At 37.1% G+C, this 25,486-nt stretch overlaps 1 long non-coding RNA gene across 20 annotated transcripts in view; it reads right to left on the bottom strand.

The window, feature by feature from the left end:
• The window catches only part of LOC134152437 (uncharacterized), a 377,211-nt gene that overhangs the window by 165,811 nt on the left and 185,914 nt on the right, over positions 1-25,486 (bottom strand). For 15 of the 20 annotated variants that reach the window (XR_009961013.1, XR_009961014.1, XR_009961019.1 and 12 more), the window contains one exon: positions 16,399-16,452. The exons of the other annotated variants lie outside the window; for them this stretch is intronic. This is a non-coding gene — a long non-coding RNA (uncharacterized LOC134152437). The remainder of the gene's footprint in view (positions 1-16,398; positions 16,453-25,486) is intronic. 20 annotated transcript variants of the gene reach the window in all.

Below are 25,486 nucleotides of genomic sequence, written 5' to 3'. Positions count from 1 at the left end.
CCTACTGTGCAGCAAGGGTCCTGCAAGGCCACTTACTTTGCCTAGGACTCATTCTCAACCTGAATATAAATCAGGAAAATATGGATGCTGCAAGGACATTCTTTATACCATTGATTTCTCAATCAATGATAAACAATTTTTACATTTTTACTGTGTACCTCTCCGGTATGACCCTGTATGAATCCAGACTGCTTAGGACTTGAATGAAAATGTTATGGAATGTTATAAAAGGAGTTTGTTATTTAAAGGGAGCATTTTGCTCAGTCATCAGTAGCTAGGCAGCCAAACTTAGCTAAAAGTGGCCTTCACTAGAACTTGTGCTCTGTGTCACCCATCTCTCTTCATGCTATAGCGCACTACATACAGTCTCCCATCTCCAAAAACAAGTACTGTTCAGTGCTCATGGGCACCGTTTAGTGCTCATGCGTAAAGAGAGAATATTAGTATTTGTGAAATATTCATAATTAGTTCAGGAAGGAATTATGTACATCTTTAGGTACCTATATTCTTACAAATCTGAAGCGTATTTTCCAAAACATCAGAATGTTTTGCAGTCAGGTATATATGCTCACATATTCAAACATACCCACAGATCTTTTTTTTTGAATTTAATTACAAAAATATGGGGCCTTTACATGCACATTTCTTGTTCATATTCTTAGGAAGTTCAGTTGTGCTGACCAAAGAAACTGGGTAGGTTGTAACTTTAAGTTGAAAAGAAAGAACACATACATTATAGCCCAATATAAAGTGTGTTTTTTATTCAGCAGACTAAAGGATCAGTTTATTTGGAATCAAGGCTGATTAAAACTAGACAGGAAACAATTTCCTATTTGCAAGTTTCCAATTTTTCCACAGGGAATTTGTCTGCAAAATAATCTCAGTCCAAATTTTTTGTTTTCCAGTTACCAATTTTTCCACGGGAAATTTGTCTGCAAAATAATCTCAGTCCAAATAGCACAAGCCCTACAATTCAAATGTTTAGGCTTTCTTTTTATATTGAAACCATTAACTTGACTTACATTTTAATGTTTTCGAGTTTGACTTCATTCTCGAGTTTGATTCTTCAGTATTTTTTGTATGAATAGCTACTTTTTTTTTTTTTAGTTTGAATTGCCATAGATTTGTGACTAAAACTTAATGTCAAACTAATCAACGTCCTCAGATAATCTAAACAACATAGAGTCAGAGGAGATCAAAGGCTTGGAGCCTTCTCGGAAGATTGAGCAGGCTATGAGTGATCAAAAGCAGGGGAGAGAGGACTCTGGATCTTAACTTCTGCTTCCACTATACATGTATAATTTACAGGTTGCTGGATTGTGGGGAAGGGAACTGTTTATACCTTAAATGTAGGTTACAGGGCTGAGAAGGTATTTAAAATACAAAAAAATGAATTTTGATGTTGAAAATGTATGAGCAGGATCTTTTACAATGCACTTCTCCAATATTTTTTCCAAAAGTGAAAGTTGCAAATGACTCTCCTGCAAACAGCTGTGTTTTCAATGAATTGGCATTTTTTGACAAAAACAAACAAGCACTATTGCTGGTGGGTGTCATCATAAAATTGATATTGTGTTGTCTGGAAGTGATAACTCACAGGAATAATCTAAAACTAGTGTTCCAAGTAGAGAGCTAGTATTTATTTTAGCTTGCTCTTCAGAAGATGTAGAGCAAAAGTAACTCAAAATCTTAATCAAATCACAGTTCCACACTATCTATGTAAAATTCACATTGTGGAGTTAGGTAGGATTTGGGGATTTTTTTAGTTCTTGTCCTTCACGGTTTGGTAATATTGCTATGCACAACCACGCTTCATTCCATAAGACTATTCACAGTGTACCAGCACAGGGCACTCAGCACTGAAGTGAGGTTTCATGTCATCAGCTGAGTGTCTTAGTCATCAGATCCCTGGTTACTGGGTCGTTATTTGTCTTTATCAGAAATTAAGTACTGTACTTGAGAAAATATTTCCAATTTAAATTTGCCTAAAAAGTGAGAATTTTTGCCCAAAGGTTTGATTTGACAAATCCATAAAGATATTTTCCTCAAAAAATCCTGAACAGCTATACAGAAAGTAAATATTAAACATCATGCATGTATGTTCAACAAAAAAGAATTCAGCAATCTGCTGACTTAGTATCAATAAATGAATTGGTATAATTTGTGACTTCAGGCTCACTGAATTTCATGATTTCATATTACGCATCTGCTATCCCAGTGAAGATGTATCAGTGAGAATTTGATGTTAACATCAAATTGTTTTATTGAGGGGGAGACCGGAGCCACACCACAGCCTGTATTACCATAGTGCAGCTGAAAAGACACTTCAGCTTAAGAGATGGTTTTAGTTCACACTTGATAGCCAACAGAAAGCTGCAGACTTTGACAAAGGGTGACATGTATTATAAACAAGCACCAAATGATTATTGGAGAACTCAAAATATGCTGAACCATGAAATAAAAGCAGCTAGCATAGTCTGTTAGTTCCTAGTTCGAAATTCTTGTTACTGAAGGTCTGAACAGCACAAGATGGATTTGAGAGGCCTAACAATGGTCATGTATCAGACCAGAAAGTATTTTTATCTTCCCTAGTAATAAGCCAAAACCCTTTATTTCTCATTTCAAATTATCACAAGAGTACTTCAGACTCTTGAAGTTTCTACTTGTTGAAAGATGTTTCAACATCTTTCTGGAATTTTATACTACTAGTAAATGTTTACATACACTGTATAGACTTAAGGACATTCAAATGTCCAATATGGTATAAATACGTTTCTATAATGCCTAGTTCTTTGAGATCAAAAACAGAAATTTGCATTTAATATTACAATAGCATGCAAAATGTCCTTTGATTTAAGTAAGAGCGATCCAGTATGACTATACAGCATTTTGATCAGTACTGGACTCATGCTGGCTTGTCTGCAAAGCCAGGACAGGAGGCATTAATTGTACCGGTGGGTCAGAGGTGCAGTATCTGAAGAAATGCGTGCAGTCTAGGTAGAGTGCATTGTCTAGGTTGCTCTCTAGAAAGCCTGAGCTGTTGAAGGGCTGAGTTTATTTTCCTGACACAAGACATTCACAATAAGGTATATTCCAAGGGTAGGCAACTTCAGGGTATATAAAGGGATGCTGTAGAAGATATTCTCAAGTCCTCTTTTTTTACATTTCTCTGATTGTAACAGGAATTTAAAGAGTACTAATCATTTAATCAACAAACACATTACTTTTAACTTGTTAACAGATGGCTCATTCAGCACAACTTCTGTGGACTATACTCGATTATGTATCTGCTTCCTGAAAAGGTGTTTTTCTAAAACACTATGGTAACCAATGCTTGCAGAGCACGAAACATAGCAACCAGATTTCTGGAATGCAGCTCTGGATAGCTTTTATCAAGCAGGAGAGAAATGGAATACAGCATTTTGAAAGCAGTCCCCTCAGTTAAGAAGATGTTAAGTTCTGCAGATAGGATCTAGTTCTAGTATCAAAGGATTAATAACAGCAATGGGATTGTCAGCTAGGAGGAGGAAACTTTCACAGAGAATGCCAGTATCCTATATGGATTTTAACAATATATAGTCTATTGAATTTAATGTTATGCACAAAGTATGTAATATGCATCCTTTACTCAGGATGTCCAGTGAAGAACCTGTTATTTTCATGCTCCAGAAGAGGAGCTGATCTGTATAAGATCTCTAGGCCTTGATCATACAAACTCTTACTCATATTTATTACAATTATCATTCTCACCGAAATTAAGGGAACCATCTGTACCAATACAATCAAACATGCAGAAGTATCTTGAGTATGGGAGCCTAAAGCTTGTGCTGTTTTAATTATGTACACGTAAAACACTAGCACAACAGAACGCCTATACTTCACTGATGCCTTTAAAGATTATCAGAGCAGTAAGATACAAAATTAATATGAACTAGAACATCCATCAGTGGACCTTATCAAAGAACAAGAGTTATTGATGATGAGTAATTCCTTCTTTCTGCTTGTGGTATTGTCTCCACAGAATTGTGGGAAATCACTACAGAGCAAATACACTCTTCTAGAGAGGACGGCTAATCAATAAGTCACTGCACATTAAGAGAGAAACAATCCTACTAAAAGCATATTGTGCTCCTTGAGGTCAGGTTGTGCAATGTGATTCATTAAAGTCTGCAAAAAAGTGTAGGCTGTGACCGAACAGATTTCAGAGGTCCTGGAGGTGCTATGCACACGCGATGCTTCATAACGGAGGCCGAGGCCTGCTGGCTGTATGCCTGGACGTAAATATCTGTCTACCTAGAGTCAAAATCAGGCTGGACCATCAAGCATTTTCCTATCTAAAGTCCTAAATTATTTATTTGAACTGCTAAATACCTCATTTCATACAAAGTAGTAAGTAATACCTATTACAGCAAGCGAAACCTGCAGCTTTGCCATTACAGGATTTGTAACTGGGAAACTATTTGGCATAAACTGAATTAGATAAAAATCCAATAAAATTTGTACTAGATATTTGGGTTTAAGTTCAAGTCTTGCACTATTTTATGAGTTCAAGTAATTGATGGGATGGACATGGTCTTCAAATTCTGTGGTCTTCCTGGTTAAAGAAAAAGTTACAAAACTGTCATTTTCTATTTGATGTAAGTCAAAACTGGGTAATAGCCAGAAGAAAGACATTTGAGGCACTTCCAAAATAACCTGTGATACAGCAAGAAAACAATCCAAAGAGATCCTGTTCTCAGGATGTTTCCAACACGTCTGCAATTTGAAGATTTTTAAGATGGTTAGGTGTGGATTAAAATGTTGAGTTCTCCTTAAAGTTAAAGAAGAAATCCCTGTCCTCATGTATTTTGTGAAAAAACACTTTTTTTTCACATTTTCTGAATTACTTTGATTGAACAGACACTTTTCCACTTAAAATTCGCAAGCATCAAGCAGCCAAACACAAGAAATACTAAATTCCAGTTATTCTGTATCAAAAATTTAAGAAGTTTTAAAGTCTGATATCATTTAAGAATTAATTCTATTAATTAGCCACTTCTTTAGTATATACTGATCTCAGATATTAAGAAAAACAGGTTTCCAGAGGTTTTTCTTCAGAAAACTTTTATTCATTTATACTCACTCAAAAGCCGCACAAGATCTTTAAATTACTTTAAAAATAGAATTTTATTGCAGCTTCCTGCAGAAACTGACACTAAAATACTGCAGAATTTCACAGTTTTTGAAATATAAGAAAACTCCTTTTATTTTTGGTTGAAATAGTCTCTTCACTTCCTCTTTGAGATCTTTTTAGCCTACAGTCTTCTAATTTTTGACTGATTATTTTCAGATTTCTCTGAGTCCCTGATTGTTTATATATTTTAAGCTGTTTGCTTTTTCCATATACTGAACACAGCTTTATTTTTTAGTTTAATTAGATTTGCTTCTGTTATCCCTTTAATAGAGTATTCTAAATGCAGATTTTCTAGGTATCTTTTCAATATTGCTTATTTAGAAGAGTACATTTCTCAGATATCAAAATTCCTTGCTGGACACTGTAGTATTTACTGAAGTAAAGGTTTTCTAAAACTGCTTTTGCTCTGGAAATAATTCCACAGCAGAGTTTAAAGATAACAGATTTAGAAACCCTGCTCTTTTCCGAATATTGGGCTGATTAAAATCTGCTAGTCTAAAATTCTGGCCTTTTATGTTGTTGTCTCTTTTAATAGTCTCTTGCACATTTCTGAACTACTCTTGAAATAGACAGCAACATTCATGGATCAAATGGCAGCCCCTTACTATCCTTCGCTTCCAAAAGTCTTTGCAGCATCAGCCGATATCTAAATCTGTTCTCTTTCACCTACCTGGATATCATTTTCATGATTATTACTCTTCCCTCCTATTTTAATTTACATTTTCACACGCAACATTTGTTAAAATTTAAGCTAGTTTTAGCAGCTTCTCTGCTCCTCCTTTCTTCAAGTCTGCAAGATTCATAATGCAATAGCAGAGCGCTAAGCAACAGATGTTAATCCTACAGTTTAATGCACTGCTGGAAAGTAGCCAGATAATCTGATGGTAAGAGCAGTATAATAACCTATAGAATAAAGTATTTTCATTCTTCTAGTTTTATCTTCTCTACTAATTTGGATTTCTGTGCTTTGAGAGAACTTATTTGCCAGGCACACACTACATCAACAACGTATCATTTAAATGACAACACGGTTAACATGAATTCTTTTACTCTATATAATCAAGCCTATTATTCTGATAAGATTATACACCTTTTAGGATTATTTAATTGCCATCCAAATACTTGACCACACAGATTTATTCTAACATACGAACTTTAATTAATCTCCTTGTTCTTGCTAAAACACTATGTGTGAAGAAAATTATAATCTATGTCATCTACATTTTGTATCTTCTCATCATCAAACTGTTTTATTTGGATACCTGGCCACTAACATTCTTAGTTCAATTTACATTCTTCTCTTTGAATTTAATACCAGTTTAAACACATTCTTATTCTTTTCTGTCGTTCTCCCTTCAAAATATCAAACATACCTAAATCGCCAAAGTTTTGATCAATCTTTTACTTCTGGTATCATGTCTTAAAGAGTCCTACTTCCTAACTTCACACAACTTTCTATACCGATAATTATGAAGTTTTAAAAGTAGAAAAATATGTGATTTAGATTATTTTGATTTTACAGAGAGGGCAACCTTAGCACAGATACAAATAAAATATTTGCTTTTGCTGACTCAAGATACTAGATGATAAAACTTTATCATAAGTAACAAATACTATATATACGTCTTTTATATATATATACATATATATTCCCAGTTAAAATTTTATATAATTTCAGTAATATAGATTATATAAACATGTTAAATTTATAATTTGTATAAATATTTTATAATTCTTTATAAAAGAGTAATTTTGTTTGTTTTATTCAGAATTGTGAATGCTCCTGTGTGAAATTTGCGGCTTGTGGGTTTTCTGCTAGAGAAATAAGTAGGATCTTAAAGTTATATTTAAAGCAAATTTGGATGGAAAAACATCAGAAAATGCAATGTTCCACATAATATTCTGTTAAATTCACAGATAAAATTTAATCATTCAAATGTGTAAGAAGATACTAGTCCTGCTTAAATTGGAAATGTTAACATACCTAACGATGATGTTGCTAACATTTTCATAAGGCTGTCATTGCAGCTGCATGCACTATTAGTACAGGCTTACACCCAGTCCATTGGTTAATTTATTATTATGCCTCCAAGTAATATCTCTGATCTTCACTGCAAGTATATTAATCTCTCTCTTCCTAATTTTTGTCAATGTTGTTTTTAGTCTATAACTGCTCTTATACGATTTGCAAGTGAACGTGCATGCCTAACATTATGGTGTCAACATGCAAATAGAAAATCAAGCATAATGCATGGTATTAATAATAAGCAAATCTAAACTTTTGATTTATAGTTACAAAAATAAAGGGACTACTCATATGAGTAAGTACATTCACAGATAAAATTTACCTTGGTGACAGAGCACAAGCATTGCTTGTGATGGCTGAGAGGAAAGGAGGGCTATGCTTGGTGCACTATGTTACACATATGGATCTTCTCGTGCAACTTCTGCCCCCTGCACCTAAGAGATGCTCACAGAGTTCCTGACTTTGCTGTTACTCCTCTTCAAAAACACAGGGTTGATATTACAATAGGAGCAGGCTTTCAGATTTGAAGCAAGTCTTTCAAAGGAAGCGCATTGCCACTTTCCTAACATGAAGTCGTGGAGCCTCTCCACAGTAGCAAGAACAAGAAGAAACCAACCTGCCAAGGTCTTTATTCAGAGAAGTATTTTTCCCAGCTAGCCTAAGCTTGCTTTTATTTGATGGACAGAAAGATATCACAGTAGTTAAGAGCACAGCCATGTTGGTATTAAATGACATGTAAATTCAGGTATTAAGGCTCACAAATGTTTACAAAGACGGAAAAAAAAAGTATGTATTTGTGTGAGGCAGGCAGGTGTAGAAAGAGATGGCCTGCCTAAGTATGCTTGCCATTTTTTTTTTTTTTTAACTACAATGGCTCCTTATTTTAATACAGAACTGTACAGCTAAAGTTTGAAAGGTGCACTGCAAGTGATTACAAGAGTCTGATCTACCTCTCTGATAAAATTCCAAGGAAAAAAATTCACAGTTATCGTTTAACAGTGCTGTTAGTTTGGTGTGTTAGGTGACCTACAAACGAACTACCACCACCATCAAAGCCTAAGAACATAGATTTGCCACCTCCTTTATGAAGTGGCTGACACCATAATATGCACAAATTTAAGTCTGAAGCAGCAGGGCAGACAGAACTTAACGTCAGTCACTACACTTTTTTTTTTATACATATATACTGCTTAGGGGTAAAACGCAGACATGTTGTATACTAGAAATTCAGTAAAAGCAATTCAGAATCTGCCCCACAGGAGGGAATATATTTTAAAATATGACTTTAAAGACCCAAGTCTAAATGAATAATCTGTTGTTTTAAAAATACTGAACACAAATATAAATGCAGAATATGCAAGGTTCTACTAACCTAAAAGCCTAGTCATAGCATTATGACAGCAATATGACACCTAACCATCACAGCAAGTGAAAACAAGGGAGAGATGGCAGGAGGGAAGAAGTACTTGATATTCAAGGAAGAAAATAATGAATGTATCTAAAACGTAACTACCTTTTAAAGTGTCACACTTAAATATATTTGCATAATATTTTCCTTTAAATTGCATTGTGTACATATTGATTTTGCATTGTCACTCCCAATACATCTGGCATCTGCAAATTCAATGGACCCAATCCAGCACACTTGCAGCTACTTCAGGCATTTTGAGTATGATTTGAGAAGGTAAATTGTGGTGACTCCAAAAGCAATACAACCCAGAGAGACATGAAGAAATAGTTTGGTGATAAAAACTGAAAGCCTTCACACAAATCACATCCTCGGAAGCTGTGTCCTGTAATGAGAAACGATGCTCCAGTTCACCCTCTATCATTTCCACACATACACTCTTGTTAAGCTCTTCTCTTCTCTCTGAATAATGCCTCAATTACAGACATACTGAGAGTCCATATACAGTGCAAACATGAGTCCATGAACAACCTGCAGAAGATGAGCTTAGAAAATGAGGCATAGAGAACAATCATGAAGAATGTTTGAAGAATTTAAACAACAACAACAAAAAAATTCAGATAAAGAATTCTGAAACAAAGGATATGCTTATGTCCTTAACCTTTGTATTATACACCTCTCTAGCACATTTTTATCTCCTCTGTTCTCCACTCCCCACTTCTCTCTAACAAGTATAAAATTAGATATATAAGAATTAGTGGTTGTTATATTTCTTCTATTAAAAAAGTATGCTGCTTATCCAACAGCAGTAGACGAAGAAAACCCAAAGCTGTACATACCTGTTCTCGTTATCTCTGTGAATGAATTCTTTTCTATTAGATGGTGGTATTTTGGAATTTGGTTTCATACCCATTTGCAGTGCAAAGCAGAAAGAGCACCACAGATCTTGTGAGGCCAAGCTGACAAAGCAGCTCAAGCGTAAGAGCTGATCACAGTTATCAAATTATTACATTGGGGGAAAAAAATCCCCCCAAATCCCCCCAAACTGTTACCTCAGTTTTGCAAGGTAACACAAACAAGCAAGCCAGAAGCCAAAAAAGATCTTTGGGCTTCAAGATTGATGTTTTTCTTATATTACACAAGATGCCATTAAACATACAGGCAACTACACCTTGCAATAGTTAAGCTTCTATTCTGTTTACCCTTAATTACATGAAGAACACATTACAATCACTGAATTTCAAGAAGACTAAGATATACTTTAATCTGCATTACAGTATTGTCATTTTCTAGTGGGCCCTAGGCATTCAGTCTTCACTGAGATATACACGGAGCAGATTTAGATCTCTGTCTGCCATTTCGTTGCTTTCATACGCTTAACCTTCTAACATAAGCAACTTTCTTTTAATATAGTTTCTTTACAGTGCACTATCAATTCAAGAAGAATTAGTTATGCTTGGTAAACAGCTTTTTTGGTTTGTTCTACAATCATAACGAGTTAGTAAGATACAAAACTTTAAAAATATTACTGTTCTAGGACAGAGTTGGCACACAGAACTCTGTAATTTAACTTCTTTAATTTATTATAGCTGGTGATGTTTCCAGCAAGGCAGTTGTAAAAAAGGATGGAAAATATTTAAACTCATTTTTAGAAAACCTTTCTTCTCTATCCTTTTTGCACTTTTTATCTTGATAATTTGCCTAGTTACATTCCATTAGATCAGACAGCAAAGTTGTCAATATAGTGTTGTGAAATTACTGAGAAATCAGTAATACAATTGTAAAACAGCTGTTCACTTTTGCTACGTATTAGGAAAACTAAGCAAATAACTCTTTGGACATTAAAGCCGTAGTAATAAAAATAACTTCCTGATAATATCAATTCAAACTAAATAATCATACTGCTGGTATATTTAGATGAAATTTTCCCTTAAATCTTCCAGGAAAAACTACTTAAAACTAAGCCTTTGGACATACGACAGATTTTAAGATACTATAAAACATGAAGCAAGTTAGCATCTCATCCAGTTCTTCATGTTAAGAAAATGCTAAAGCCACAGAAGTTATGGTTCCACTGTTCCAAGATGAGGCTTGTAGTTCCCTTTTCATAGCTCCTGTAATTTCTGAAATACTACCGTACTGAACTAGTTCAGAAAAAAAGAAGTACATAGTGTCCTATTCTGATGTTTCTCATCAATTTTTAAAAGCAATTTTGAAGCTCTACAGAACTAAAATTGGGGAGATTTTTCTTCTGAAACTTGGGACGTTTTTTCTTTCATAGACATTTTTTCTTCTGAAATACATACATAGCCAACTTCAATACCAGTAATTTATGTTTCATCTGGCATTTCCTCACAAAAACAAGAAAACACAAAATGAAGAATGAAAGCATTGCAGAGGATAACCTTTAATATTTGTGAAGATTTTTAAATTAATACAATTTAGTATAATTACATAGGAAAATATCTCTTAGGGCTCGTCTTTCCTTCTGCCTCCAGTAACAACCATAAGAATATTGCAAAAATTATGAGATGAAAGAAAGAAGACTGGTTCTTACTCTTGAGCCTTGGATGCTTTTATAAATACTTTCAGAAATATCCAAGATTTAAAAGTCAGAATCAGTCTTTTAAAAAGTCTTTTGTAGCTACTAATGCTAAAGAAAGCAGGAGTTCTGTTCACATCCAACAGCTGAAGCATTGAAGAAATAATCAAACTTTGCAAGATGGATGGCCGGGGAAAAAAAGAGCTACTAAGTTTATCAAGATCCTGATGCTGCAATTGGCCTCCTGTGGTTGTACGAAGACCTGACAAAACCTCTCTTGAACACAAGGGCCTTCTCTGCATGGATGTAGCTCCAAGGCTGGAGTCCAATATGCTAATGATTTAAGACATGAAGTTTACACATAAAGAATACCCCCCCCCCCCAAAAAAAAATCGTAATTAGCTTGAGACCCTATGATATAGTTAGACTTTCCTAAGTCAACAGACACTGCACAGAAACAGAGATACTGTGCATTTCTTACACATTAGAACTTATTGTTCTCAAGTTTGCACTTCATTTCAAAAGGTCACAAAAATTCAGATTTTCACTTAAAAAACATAAAGAGAATGTTTAGTGGCACAGCTGCTTGAAGGCAGATTTGGTCTGGGATCCTAACTTCTTGAATATGTGCAATTGGCTGGGAACACAGCCCTGATTAGCTAATGAAGGCAGAGTTTCCCTTCTCTAACTGGCTCCTTTAACGACTGTCCTTCCAGGGAAGAATCTCCTGTTACTGCCCGGGTGAGATCTGCATACAAACAGCTTGATCCACTATCACTCAAGTTGTATTTTAACTATATGGGAGTAATATCTGACCTAGAATGCACAAAGTGGATGATCAAAGCGAGGGAGAACTTTTGATGATTATCTCCTGCTTGGAAAAGACTGATGTATGTGGTATCACCTTGAGGAAAGACAGTTCAGAGTAGCAAGAACTTTGGAAACACCTGTTATCCCAGTTACCCACAGGACGTAGTGTAGCTACCAGCAGCTATTACTATGTAAGAAGGGAAAATGGGAGTCATTAATTAAAAATACTGCAAATGAAAATCTATAGATGAAATTAACGGGAGTTCTGGGGATTACCATTACTGACATAAACCAAAGAGAATTACTCTCACAGCATACCAAAATGACATGTTAGTTACAGTGAGATTCACAAGTAATCTTCTTATAATTACTTGTTTCAAACTCCTTCATATTCTTGCATAGCCAAGCTGAAAAAGAAATAGCTCTTGTAACAAATGCCTTCATTTAAAGTCTCTCTCGAAACATATATATTCATGTATTTTTGTCACTGATTAAGACAAAGGGCCCAGAAGAGCAATTACTTGTGGCTGGGCATTATGAGAAATATTTCTAAATTAAAATATTTTCAATAGTGAAAACTATTAGCACATGAATGAAATCACACTCTTTCAATAACAATACTGCCTTTCAAAGTATGTTCTGCACTAGCCAAAAGATATATGGAATTCTGAGTACAGACGCAAGAATAACCCAGTACATACTTGAGCATATGCTTTTGTTTTTCTTCTGGTTGTTAATTATTCAACGGCAAACTGAAACAATCTCACCTCTTACTGATTCTGTAGGAAACTCACCCCTGTGCACAGTAACAGCACACAGTTTCACACCATTCACGACTCCAAAATAATAATAACGCGGAAACCGCCAAACAGCATGGAAGCTAAGGCCAACTAGTCCGACACTGTGTCTCAGAGAGAGGTAAGGATCAGGTGTTTCAGAGGTGGCTTAAGTAAACTGTAATTAGTAGACAGCCATTTGTTTAGTTTGTACTGGCTTGAATATGTTTTGGTTTGTAATTTGTTTGTGAACTGATCGCTGTCTGTTTTTGAAACTTGAGTGGCGAGTGATTAGCTGAAGCACGTGGTGCTGTTTCTGCTTCTTGCGCAGATGAGCATACCGCTGGCAATCACAGCTCCCGTGTGAAAACTGTGAATCCTGTTTTCACCCTCAGTGACCGTGCTCTGTGGCCACCATTAACTCCATGTGCTAGAATAGTCTTAAGATGTTAACATTTCTAAACATTTTGAAGGGGCTCAAGCACTGTTGGCATTCCAACAATCTCTGAAGCAATTTTGTATCGATAGTTACCAGAGCTCTTCAGGTTCATACTTTTAAAACTTTTTTTCCCCAAAATAACTATTTAGAGCATTTAATATTCACTTAGACCTCAAATTCACCCCCTATAATAAAGACAGAAGATGTCATCAGTTGCACAAAAATGCATAAAATGTAGGGTTAAAGTGAAAGAAATAAAAATGATTATTTTTGGGTTGCATTTTCTATGTTATATTTGGTCCACATCTGTGCACTGTACAGAAATTGTGTACTAATGATAAACCCATACTTTCAGCAAGCTTTCCATGCCTCAGAGAATACTAGCAGGCTTGCAAACTTTAAAATATTGCATGTTGCCAGAGAGCTAATTGTTGTAAGAATTATTGTTGATAGTATCTGCAGTAAATTCCATTATTGTTCAGCATTGCAATAGCAACCCAATGCCTCAGTCTCTCAAGGGGCCCTGCTCATACAGCAGTGGCTAAACATATGAAAAATATCTAGTGCTTGGTTTACAGACCTATACCAATTAGGTCTCAGTTTTACTAGTGTCTATTTGACTGTGACTGAATTGGGCTTTAAATCACTAGGCAATTGTTTAGATTCAGAGCATCCTAAACCACAAAAACCAGCAGGGCAGGGTGCGGAAAAAAGAGGCACAAATTATCTTGAAATACTTCAATTAATGTTTAAGTTGGTAGAGAGATGTGAAAGGTGCCAAATTAGCTCCTATTTCACTATAGGTAGAAAAGATCAGCTCTGCACTCTGTGTGCTCATCATCACCCATATCCAGCCAAAGCCCTTACCTCACCTCAGACACGTGCATAAACTGGGATCCAATCCATTTACGGCAGGAGCAGAAATAGTTACTGTAGGATTGTTTTTCTATTACTTAAATGCTACAATCATCCTTAGCAAGGAAAAGAAACCATAAACAAAGCCAGTAAGAACAGTAAACAGTTTCTACCTACATAACTCTTTTTCAGGGACTAGTCTCTGTTGTTGGACTGCTGGCTTTAGCAACTACTTCTTAAAAAATGATTTGCTTGTCTAATATTTTATCCAGCAACTAGGGGCTCAGACTAGATGATTTTGGGGAGTAGGAGCCTGAGTAAGGAAGGAGGAAAGCTAGAAGGAACAGGTTTGAGGCTTCACTAAGAATGCAGGTTAGATGATCAAGATGATCTTCATTCTTTTAATAAAATAAAATTATAAGGTTGTTTTAAAGACAGACTTAGAGAAATCCTACTGAAATATATTGATTTTTGTTTTATCATAATGATTAATGATACTTAGAGAAACAAAGACTTTAAAAAAAGGAATGAATTTTGTTATTTTAGCCATAATGATTATCTTTCTCACATTTTACACACTGATGAATATATCAATTATTATTCCAGATCAATTTAAGCATTACAATTTCATTAGAATTTATATTTGAAAGGGTAGTGACATGACAAGCTGTCCAGGAGACATCTTTATATTAAGAACAGCAGAAATACTGAATAGCTGTGTCACCAGTTGTGGTTTTGCTGGAACAGTTAAAATTCTATTATTAATCTGATCTATTTATTTTTGATACTTGCAGCTTATATCATCAAAAAATTTTCGAGCATGAGGAAGAAACTTGGAATAATGACTGATCTGGACACTTGCAGGGCCCAGATGAAGACAGCTCAGGTTAGAAAAAAAAGAATGCAAGTTTAGCTCCTTGATCATTTGCCCCTTTTCACCCATCTGGTACTATCAGTTGTCTTTAAGAAGTACTCAAGGTTAACATTCAAAATCAGTAACTGTTTTTCTAAACCAAGGTTTCACTCCCTGTTTACAAGACTGATTGCAGACTAACTTGCAAACAAAACCCAGGAATATCACACTTGGGAAATGTAGATGACAGCAGTACTTGAGGTCTATACTCAGTTTTTTTAAAGGAAATAAAGGAATACCTGGGAACAGTGGGTTTGAAGGAAATTTTCAGGAGAAGATCCAAAGGAAGGAGATTTCTCCTTGGATAACTGAGATTGAGGAAGCTTTCTAGGTATCAGTGGCACCACAGAACAAATAAAGATGAAGTTAACATTACTGATGAAGCGTTAGAGTCACGGATCATTACAACAGGGAACAAGAGAAATATTTACACAGGATCGTTCAGTGCATATTTCCCTTTTCATCTTCATTTAGTTATTTTAACCAGAGTTAGGATAAATCTATTGAAATGCACATCTAAGGCAAAGTCTGTGAGCAGAACAGTCTCTAAGAAATTGTATCTGTAAATCGTTTTGTCTTTTCTCTCTCAACAAACTATCAGATGATTTCAGAAAAAGCATCAAAAAATGATGGGATTAGGTGTAGGCAATATTTAAACTCTACTGCATACACATGGTATCGTACTAATGTATCAATAAAGTACATAACAATAAGAGAGAGGACCAAAGAAAATGCTTTTTTAGAACAGTACCTAAAGCACAAAACAATCAATCAAGCAGGTATTAAACAGGTAAAAGCCCTGAACTCTGATACTAGTCAGCCTACCAATCTGCACACAGTAAGATTTTAAACTGTTGTTTTGTCTTGATTTTTTGGTACCCAGAAGCTTTTTACAGGTAACCAGACCATTAATTGCAGTATTCATTCCATAATTGCATTTTATTAATTTCAGCTTTACAGAAATGGTGTTTATAAATTTTTAAAGCCACCGTCAGCTCCTGGCAGCCACCCTACTGTTGCTGTGCCATTCCTAGGTTATTAAAGTATCATCTCTGTTTTTCTCAAAGACAATCCTGTTTGCAATGCTGATATTCTGGTAGGCAGAGGAAGATTCACAGCATCCAACAAAAAAAAGCTCATTTGTAAGACTTTCAAAAATCATTAATACTAACACAAACTGTGAAGAAACTAGGACAACAAGAGAAAAGAATGCATAGAAAGAATAAAATTAAGGACATCAGGGGAAAAAAAAACCCCTCATTTCCTAACCAAAAATAATAAAGTCAGTAAATTTAAACCTTTTTTTATTAGAAACTGGCAACAGCATTTTTAACATTTTTAAAATAGATTTGTAGATTTTCTCCAAGAATGTATAACATCAATCCCTCAGAATTAGTTGCCTAATGTTTGAAAAACATTTTTGTGAACTAAGGGTGACTATGCATATTTTTCTTACCTGGACAGTTTAACAAAGTTCACATGCCTGAACAGAATGTATTGTAAAAGAAATCTGGAATTAAAAAAAAAAAAAAAAAAAAGAATGTGTAATTATAGCTTATTTCTCACTGATGACAAATTAGTAACAATAACTAGTTACTACTATTTATAAGCTGCAAGTAGAAGCAGCTAAGTTATACTAAACAGAAAGCTCCTAAAAATCTATTAGGTCACTGGTTACCTAAAAAAGTCCTGATGTTATGTCATGAATGAATTTATAAATAATAGTACTAAAAACAACAAAACTACCCATATTGTGCTATTTGAAAGGGTAACTGTTATGTCAAGTTTGTGTCAATTTTTATGTGATCTTTTTATTCAAAACCCAGCTTATATCTATCATTATTTCCTCAGAGGTATACTCAGATTTGTAATATGTCTATCATCTGCTGAAAATATGAATTTCTCATTAAATGGTCTTCGATGTACAGTTCATTTACTTTCTATAACATTTCACATAAACAATATAAAATGAACATTATTAAGATTGAAGTGTGATTAATTTAAGTATTAGGAAATGCCAAATGCTAGCCTGCCTGGGCAACATTCATTTCTTCAGTGAGTTTTGAATGTGATACAGCTGTGAAGTGCTTAACCATACAGTATTCTTCCATGAGAATTTCTTTTCATTTGTTGTACAAATGGACATGCAAATTTCAAGAAGATATTTTTGAAAATTTTGTTGCTTAGCTGATGGACTAGAGAGACATTCATGGAATAGTATTCAAATCCTGATACAAAAACTATGGCATTTTTCCATGATACGTACAATCTAATCACTGCGGTCTTCGATTGTGTCACAAACACTCTGCAATTCAAGTTCAGCAAATTCTTTTGGAGGAAAAACATTGTCCTTGTTTCACAGATGAGTTACTTGGTGCTAAGAGATTAAGCTGAAAATTGAATACACTAATTTGGGTCACATGCGCCTAGTTTTTCAGAGGACTGAGTGTCACATAGCACTTTATATATTTAAGGCATTGCTCTCAACAATTTCAGCTGGAGACATGAATACCAACCACTTCTGTAAATCAGGTGTTAAACTGAGATTACAAAAAATGGGGAACGTGCAAATGTGGAATTGCTGACTATCTCCAAAACTTCTGCTTAAGCAAAGCGCTTCACACCTTCCTCTTCTGTGTGAACTCTGGTGAATCTGAGGATTGAGTTTTATTCTCCTGGGCACTGTTTGACTATCTGTCATGAGACTCCTTTTTCTTGTGCTGAGAAGCTCTCAGCTGCTGCACACCTTCCACTAACTGCCTACAAACAAGACTCTCCCATACTACAGAACCTAATTCATCCTCAGAACAGGCTGGCTGGATCAAGGACTGTATGAAAAACCATGTCACCAAGTAATGAAAGAGTCCCACAGTACATTTGCAGAGGCAGGTCACAGCAAGGCTGCACAAGACACACTAGTATTGTTGGACTTTAACACTTAACCACTTAAATAATGTTTTCAGACAGATTTTCTTGGTAAGTAAAGGTCTATTTGGGGTGGGAGAAAACATAAATAATCTTCAGTAATTCTATTATCAGGCACAGTAGTTATCAACCTTAACAACTAACTCCAGAGCTGGAAAGTTTATATATTCTTCCTCGAGGTCAGGGAGTAACTAACAGCATCCTTTATGCAAACCAGCATGACAGAAGGGTCATTTGCTACTCTGTCACCAAGTATTTTGTTGACCACAAGAAAACTGTGAGACTAAGGAATCATAGTTTCAATTCTGGACACTGGAAACAGAGTCTTATTATGGAAAGTGACATACAATGTCAATAAAGACTCTTGAAAAGGCAAGATAAGGCAGAAAGATAGTCCTTTCATCTCTCTTCCATAAATAGCAGTTCCAGCATACTGAAGATTATGTCATAGGTGAGTATCTGTCAAGATGCTTTGTATTTTTTACTAAGAGGGAGACCAATGACTGTGATGCACTGAATTCTGGAATGGGCCAATAAAAAGCAATCAGAAAGTTTGTTTATTTTTCTATAAACAAACTGCAAACCTAGTCAGGTCAACCCAGTTATTAGTAAACCCTAGAATGTATGCTGCCAATAAAATACAGTTTCCTCCTGGCTACATTAGCATCCTTCTAATGTAGTCTGACTAGTTTACCTTAATTTAAAAACTGGGATTCAAGTCAAGCAATCTTGGGTTGAAAGGGTCATATCCTCACCATTTCCTTAAGCACCTGACTGTATATGGTATTTTGCAACGTCTCTCTCATTTCAGAAAGATTAATGATCAGACTTATCTTCTCTGTTCCAGGTCCAAACCACAATCCTGCTACTGGGTTTGCACTGATGGACTCACGCAGCTGTACAAGTCAATGTGCATGAAACAGTTTTTTCTCCTCAAATCTAACAGCAGGAAAGTTTGCAACAAGCCATTTGCCCAAAGCAATTCAACAATAGAAATTAACTAAAATCTAATCAATCAAAGTAAAATAAACACATAATTATTAAAATGGCTGACAGCTTTACAGAGCAAGCAGAAGTCTGATACACAATCTACCTAGATGAACAGAGTTTTGGCAAATACAAGAACTGTGAAAATATAACTGATGATAGGATAAATGATAAATTAAACAGACACATTGTTTTTTAAGATTTGCTATACACAATCCTATCTTCCGAGGCTTTACATAGAACAAAATTGGAAGGAGTTTCAACATAAAAAGCAGAGAACATATCCAGAACCTATGCTGCCATCCACTCTTCCTGCTTCAGTTTGGAAGAGTGATCGAAGTGCATTCAAAACAGACTTTCAGTAACATTATGATATGCAAGAAAACTAGTAAATGTCTAATTGAGTAACTAGTAAGACTAAATGGGTTAATGCACACTGGATGCAACTGGTTTTTCTCAGGCAGAACTCAGAATGGTGTTGGACAGTCACCGCCGCTGATGCATGGTGCCAGCATTCCTGTACCTGTCAAAAGTCCTGAAGTCTGTTCTGGGAAAAATGGCACTTTTGGGCACCAGCAGGTCTGTTTCCTTTATGTATTTTGTCACAGCCTCTTTCAGAATAACAACAGCAACCACAGTAAAGGTTACTGCTTCTTAGTCCAGTTATCTCGGTATCACTAACAGAAAGTAATTTGGATCTATACATTCTAGTGAATCATAAACAAAGCTGGTATTCCTGCTCTCACTGGAGGAACAGGCATCATGACTAGCGAAGACAAGCCTTTATTACCAGTGATAAAGTCCATGCAGGAAATGAAGTAAGTTTGCCTTCCAGCTTGCAAGGTCTGCAGACATAACAACCAAGTTCCTATTTCCAAACTGAGCACATACATGGCATGAAAAGCATCAATATGCTGTGACAATAATCACGGAACTTTAAAGATACAATTTTTACAGTCACTTTTCAGTGAAGAACAGTGTGTTATTCTATTTTCATCCTTTATTTAAGAGTAATCCTATTTTATGCATATTCATTATAAGTCATTTATAACCAGATTTGCAAAGGTATTGATTTCAGTGGGAGTTAACGGCTAAATAACTTTTATATGGAGTCATACCGTTCATCCCATTAAACCGCTATTGAAAATAACATGTATTGTCTGCATACAAATCATTATGCAGCAGGCATTATCCAAGGACGAATTCAATAGCAAGAGAAAAGACCAATTAACTAGGAATTCAATATAATTACAAAAGTTAGGAAGCTGCTTGGGGATGGGTTTGCTTGAAAATCATTGGGGAAAGATGAAAAAGGAAGCTTGTTTCATCACTCCTTCCAACATATGATTTTCACTTCAGCTCTACATTATTTATTTTTACTATCTGAAGTATTAAGGTTCCAATAAAGCAACAGAATATGGACAAAGATACCATTAACTGGGTTTCTGGTGGGGGGTCTTTTATTTTGCAACAGTATCATCAATGCTGGGTTTAGCTGTATCAACAGTTAAAAGCAGCAGACTGCAGTTCTCGTGTATAGCTCTTGGCTGTTTGCAGATAATTAAACCGGCTTTTCTGACTACAGTCTTATAGAAGTTAAAGTCAGGTCAGCTGAAATAATGCAGAAATGTACATTCTAAGGAAGACAATATTTGAAAGCTTGAACTTATTCCCTCCAATTTTACACATTTATGTGAAAAAAAGGAAAAGAAGTAAGAACTGAGTGCCAGTGGAAATGAACTCTGGGTAATTAAAGTAAGTTTTAGTACTTAAAACTGTATTATTTTATTATTGTAGACTCAAGGCTTTCTATCAAAAATAGCACAGTAAATCCTCAAACAAGCCATTTAAAGTCAACAGATAAATAACCCCTCACATTATGTTTGTCTAAGGAGCACTGGAAGAGCTGGGGAGATGGAAGGAAACACTGTTGGATAATGTCCTGAAAGCTGCAAAGCATTTCAGGGCAGCATGTATTTCATTGCACAGAATTTTTATGCCCCTTTGTAAGTAGAGGAACTATGGTGGGTTTCATACAGTGCTGTTACTCCAGACAAAATACTTGGCTGCTCACAAACGTGAGGATGAATGTGCCCAGTGAACTTTAAGACTTGGAAACTCCTGTCTTTCAGTGTGCAACTGTTTTTAAACCTGTGTCAGTTATTCATAGCTCTCTGGTTTAGAATCAGGTTTCTATTCTTGGATTCAGATGTAGCACTCTTTTTTAGATGGACAGGGGGAACAGGGGAGCTGTTTATTTCTCAATTTTCAACCCTACCGTTTTTTTTAGAAAGCTACCTATTGAGCAAAACAGAGATTCTGAGGGTGACTGCAATAACCCCACGACATGGGGTATACTGAGCATGCGGTGACACACAGCAGAGATACTGGCTTTTCTGAGGACAAACTCCCAGGAAGCATACCTGTCCAGAGAGACTCTGCCAAGACTGAGGCACACATAGTTTGATATCCTTCGTCTGCCTCTTCTAATTAATCCCCCCATGAAACAGGAACAAGGCTGAATAAAGCATAAGATGCTTTGTTCTTGCGATGACTGGACTAGGGCTGGGGCTGAACAGCTCTGATGGTGCAAGACCCCACTTAGGTGGCTATAGAGCTGGCCCTTGTTTTAACAGCATCTGAGAGCTTAGGACAGACCATTGCCACTCCAACATTTAAGTCCTATGTAAATGTCATTTCACTCAAGGGACAAACGACAGTTATCCTGTTTGTTTATAGTAGGGGCTGATGCAAAAAAAAAAAAAAATGCAGAAGCTATTATTATTTAGCAGGACACGTATCTACCTTCAAAACTGAGTAACAGCATGTATTTCACAGAATCACAGAATGGTTAAAGCTGGAGGGGACCTCTGGAGATCACGCAGTCCAAGCCCCCTGCTAAAGCACATTTAACAGGATCATGTCCAGGTGGGTTTTGAGTATCTCCAGAGAAAGAGAATTCACAGCCTCACTGGGCAACTTGTTCCAGTGCTCTGTCACCCTCACAGGAAAGAAGTTTTTCTTCATATTCAGATGGAACTTCCTGTGTTTCAGTTTGTGCCCATTGCCTCTTGTCCTGTCACTCAGCACCACTGAAAAGAGTCTGGCCCCATCCTCTTGACACCTTCCCTCAAGATACTTGCATACATTGATAAGATCCTCTCTCAGTCTTCTCTTCTCTAAGTCTTCTCTTAAACAGGCCCAGCTCTCACAGCCTTTCCTCATAGGGCAGATGCTTCAGTCCCCTAATCATCTTTGTAGCCCTACACTGGACTCTTTGAAGTATCTCCACGCCTCTCTTGTACTGGGGACGCAGTACTACAGATGAGACCTCACCAGGGCTGAATAGAGGGGCAGGATCACCTCCCTCGACCTGCTGGAAACACTCTTCCTAATGCACCCCAGGAGACCATTGGCCTTCTTGGCCACAAGGGCACATTGCTGGATCATGGTCAACTTGTCTATCAAGACTCCCAAGTTTTTTCCACAGAGCTGCTTTCCAGCAGGTCAGCCCCCAGCCTGTACTGGGGCATGGGGTTATTCCTACCTAAGTGTAGAACCCTGCACTTTGTTGATCTTTATGAGGTTCCTCTTTACCCAGCTCTCCAGCCTGTCCAAGTCTCTCTGAATGGCAGCACAGCCTTCTGATATATCAGCCACTCCTCCCAGCCTGGTATTGTCAGAAAACTTGCTGAGGAGGTATTCTGTCCCTTCATCCAGGTCACTGATGAGTAAGTTGAACAAGACTGGACTGACCCCTGGGAGACACCGCTAGCTAGAGGCCTCCACTGGACTCTGCCCCCACTGATGACAACCCTCTGAGCTCTGCCTTTCAGCCAGTTCTCAAACCACCTCACTGTCCACTCATCTAACCCGCATTTCCTGAGCTTGCCTAGGAGGATGTTATGGGAGACAGTGTCGAAAGCCTTGCCAAGGTCAAAGTAGACAACATCCACTGCTCTCCCCTCAGCTGCCCAGCCAGTCAGTCCATCATAGAAGGCTATCGGGTTTGTTAAGCACAATTTCCCCTTGGTGAATCCAGGCTGACTATTCCTGATCGCCTCTTTTCCTCCACGTGCTTGGAGATGCCATCCAGAACGAGCCGTTCCATCATCTTTCCAGGGATGGAGGTAAGGTTTACTGGCTTGTAGTTACCTGTGTCCTCCCTCTTGCCCTTTTTGAAGACTGGAGTGACATTGGCTTTCTTCCAGTCCCCAGGTACTTCTCATTCTCCACGACCTTTCAAAGATGATGGAGAGCAGCCTAGCAATAACATCTGCCAGCTTCCTCAGCACTCATGGGTGCAACCCATCATGGCCCCATGGATTTGTGGGTTTGCCTAAAAGATCTCTAACCCAAACCTCCTTGACCGAGGGAAACTCACTCTTTCTCCAGACTTTCTCCCTTGTCTCCAAGCTCTGGGATTCCTGGGGGCTGGCCTTCACAGTAAAGACAGAAGCAAAGGCAGCATTCAGTAACTCTGCCTTCTCTGTATCCAGGCACTCACCTCATTCAGCACTGGATCCACATTTTCCCTACTCTTCCTTTTGCTACTGATGTATTTGAGGAAGCCCTTCTTGTCTTTGACATCCCTTGCCAGATTTAACCCCAAATGGGCCTTAGCCTTCCTCGCTGCATCCCTGCATACTCTGAGAGCATTCCTATGCTCCTCCCAAGTGGTCTGTTCTTTCTTCCATATTCTGTGTACTTTCTTTTTCTGTTCAAGTTCTGCTAGGAGCTCCTTGCTCATCCACGCAGACCTCCTGCCCTTTTTGCTTGACTTTTTACTCATAGGGATGCACCACTCTTGAGCTTGGAGGAAGGGATGTTTGATTATTAACCATCTCTCTCAGACTCCCCTTCCTTCTACGGCCCTAACCCATAAGATTTCTTCAAGTAGGTCCCTGAAGAGGCCAAAGTTTGCTGTCCTGAAGTCCAGGGTTGCGATCCTACTTATGGCCCTGCTTCCTCCACTAGATCTCAAACTCTATCATCTCATGATTACTGCAGCCAGGGCTGCCCCTAAACTTCACATCACCAACCAGTCTTTTTTTTTTTTGTTACAAGGTCCAGAAGCACACCTATCCTTGTTGGCTCCTCTACCACCTGCGTCAAAAAGTTACCATGAATGATCTGCAGGAACCTCCTGGACTGTTAGTGCCCAGCTCTGCTGTCTTTCCAGTAAATACCAGCGGGGTTGAAGTTCCCCATGAGAACCAGAATTTGCTAAACAGGACCAGTTTTACCCTTATTATGCTGCAAAAACAAAATGAAAGTCACATCATGTGGCATAGAAAGCTCCAGTATAAAGCAATCTGGAAAGTGCTAATTCAAGTAAGAGTATATGTATATACATTTTTCAAAAACAAAATGATAGATTTCAAGTGCAAAATACTAATAACTAATATTAGATATGGTGAATGATAACTGCATTTTCTCAATTCTTATTAAAAATGCTAGGCTTCCTTGATATTTCATCATGTTTAAAAAATACATTTTTTTTGTAGTGCATATTTCCAACAGGCCAGGGGTAAATCTAAGAAGACAGAAGCAATACCTGATGAAAAAAAAACAAAAAGAAAAAAGAAAAAATCTTCCAGTTTCTCCTATACCACCAAAACAGAACTGGAGATTTTTGTTGGGAAGAAAGATGCTCGTGGTCTTTTCTGCATTTGGAGTAATGACATAAGTACAATTAGAACCTCCTTCTCAGTTATATACATTTGTATGCACATACACACCCTATTTAGAGAGATTTTCTTGATTTCGGTGGGGAAATTTTGTGGATAGTTCTGTCACAGAAACTGAAAATATACAAAATGACACAACTAAATGAATTGAACTTCTTCAAGCTTCTTATAAATGGACTGATTTGGAGTAAAAACATTTTTTTTTCCCAGTGAAATCTGTTCCACTCTGTAGGGCTTCACGCTCATGTGAGTTGTCAAATTAGGGGTGAAATTAGAATCAAATACTGCACAGAGTTTTGTCTGGGTTCCCCATCTATGGGTGGAGTTGATTCTTTTAAATGTAATCAGGTGAAATCTTTCTTACAACAGTACTAAGCAATGCCTGATTTATCAAAACAAAACTTAAATAACTATTTGCTTTGTGTTAGCTAGTAGTTTCACTTACTGCTAAAAAGAAAAAGGCATAATCTTTTAAATAAAAGTTGGGGTTTTTTTTCTCCTAAAGTACTCAAAAGAGGATTAGTTTTTATATAACTGCTATGGGCGAGATTGCACTGCAAGCCCGTTATAGTGGAAAAGGAGAGCAGGAAGAGCTTGGCGCGTCGGGAGGAGGATCAGAAGGCACGTCCACAACCCACGCAGACACTGCCCTCCTCTCAGCTGCCGTCCCCTGCGGCTCACTGCCTGCCACAGCGAGTCCGCGGGGCCCCTAGAGCAGCTCTGCAGCCCCGTGACCAGCGGGAAGGGGCCCCGGCAGCTCCCCTATTTCCCCTCCGCATGCGGCAGTGGATTTCTGCCTTGCTTTAACCTTCCATATTGCTAAGTGATTGTGAATGCTGTCGTTTAAAAAAAGCCCTGCAACTCACTCCTCGCATGAGCTATCTTTGTATCTCAGCGTATTCAGACTTAGTGCTATGCTACACTTGCAATCCATGCAGCATA

This window comes from Rhea pennata, chromosome 1, assembly GCF_028389875.1.
Source record: "Rhea pennata isolate bPtePen1 chromosome 1, bPtePen1.pri, whole genome shotgun sequence".
Lineage (NCBI taxonomy): Eukaryota > Metazoa > Chordata > Aves > Rheiformes > Rheidae > Rhea > Rhea pennata.
This window is presented reverse-complemented; position numbering and strand designations above follow the sequence as displayed.